Source organism: Stenella coeruleoalba, assembly GCF_951394435.1.
Source record: "Stenella coeruleoalba genome assembly, chromosome: 4".
Lineage (NCBI taxonomy): Eukaryota > Metazoa > Chordata > Mammalia > Artiodactyla > Delphinidae > Stenella > Stenella coeruleoalba.
Genome location: NC_137149.1, coordinates 25,984,234 through 25,985,757, shown reverse-complemented (window position 1 = coordinate 25,985,757; position 1,524 = coordinate 25,984,234). Strand labels below are relative to the sequence as shown.

Here is a 1,524-nt window from a genome sequence, read left to right as displayed (position 1 = left end):
CTTATGGGTCACACTTTGAAACTGTACCCCTTCCCCCACCAAAGTGGTCAGTGTGTCGCCCCCAGGGTGCTTTTGGTAAGTTGCTGCTCCCCATAAACATGGTCATTTTCCCATGGTTTTAATCAAGTAGGCCAGGTTGTTATTTTTTAACAATGTAATATGCGTGCCATGAAATGGAAGGTTATCCTGTGCTAAAAATGAAGCTTGATCATGCTCTGGGAACTTCTTTTCTTGCAATACCTGCTTCCATTCACCATCTAGTCAGTGGCCCAAGCAGTGGGAGCTACAGACCACTCTTCCAGCGGCAGACTGAGCTCTCCATTCTTCAGCAGGGAACTGCCGGATAGCACAGAGAGCACCTGCCAACCTTCAGACCAGCCTGGGACCTGGGATTGAGTAGCAGTAAATTTGGGAGCTGGAGCAGTTCATTCATCCTGAAATTCCTCCTTGGTTACAGCTTTTTAAGCAGCCTGATCTTCCTTTTCAGTCTATTTCAGACCTCTGAAGGAGTAGAGATTAGGTGTGACCTCCCATGGGTGTTCACAGGAGAAGGTGCCACGTATGTGCAGAGCTTCCTTGGCCAGCATCTACCACATCAGACTCACTAAGTGAGCCCCTTTGTTGTTATAGGGGATGGTCTCTGTCCTTCCTGCTAGAGCCTTCACATAGTGCAGAGGCCAGTCTGTGTTATACTGAGCGACTGTAGGCGGGTTAACGTAAGATGCCTCTGTGAGAGGCTGGTGGTCAACCCTCGGATCAGTAACCACCAGAAATCATGACCCCCAGAAGGCTGCCTGGATTTGGTTGGTGAATATTCCAGGAGTTAAGCGGCCAGCAGTAGGAGTGGCTCCAGTGACAGCAGCAAACTTCAGCACAGCTCTATCACCAGTAATCTTGGAGGATATGATACCGATATCAGCTGAGTTTTCAATGGCACAAGCTGCCAGCAAAGACTTCTAAGCTTTTCCCAGTTTCTCTTCATATTTATGATGTAGATGCCACTGCTTTTTTTTTTTTTTTTGTAGATGTACTGTTCCATTTGGAAGTCAAGGTTTTTGCCACCTAAGTGGGTTCCTGCTGCAAGGAATTTGTGGACATCCTCCTCCCTCATTAGCAGAATATCAAGGGCTCTGGACATGGTGAAAATTTCCATTTACCTTATGATAGGAACCCAGAACAATGCTGTATGGACCCCTCTATGGGTAGTGCAGAAAGGTGAGTTGTATTTTGATTTGTATTTTTATTATTATCAACTTGCACATTTTTTTCATGTGTATTGTCGGTTTATATTTCTTCATTTGTGAATTATCACGATGTTCTCCCATTTTTCTTTGGAGACTTTGTCTTTTGCTAAGTTGGAAGCATCCCTTATATATAGTACCTAATTTCAACACTCATCCTCAAACGTGTTGCTAAAATACTTTCTCAGTTTGGGGCTTTCTTTTTAAAATTCTTTACAGGTATTTAACAAACAACTTTTATTTGTATTTTTAATAGTTTTTGACCAAAAATGAGGTACTGAAA

General features: G+C 43.5%; 1 pseudogene across 1 annotated transcript; it reads right to left on the bottom strand.

Annotated features, from left to right (window-relative positions):
* Window positions 1–257: 257 nt before the first annotated feature.
* Window positions 258–1,197, bottom strand: LOC307186100 (small ribosomal subunit protein uS2B-like; annotated as a pseudogene). Its single transcript has one exon. The product of its transcript is annotated as a small ribosomal subunit protein uS2B-like (transcript).
* Between the last annotated feature and the right edge of the window lie 327 nt (window positions 1,198–1,524).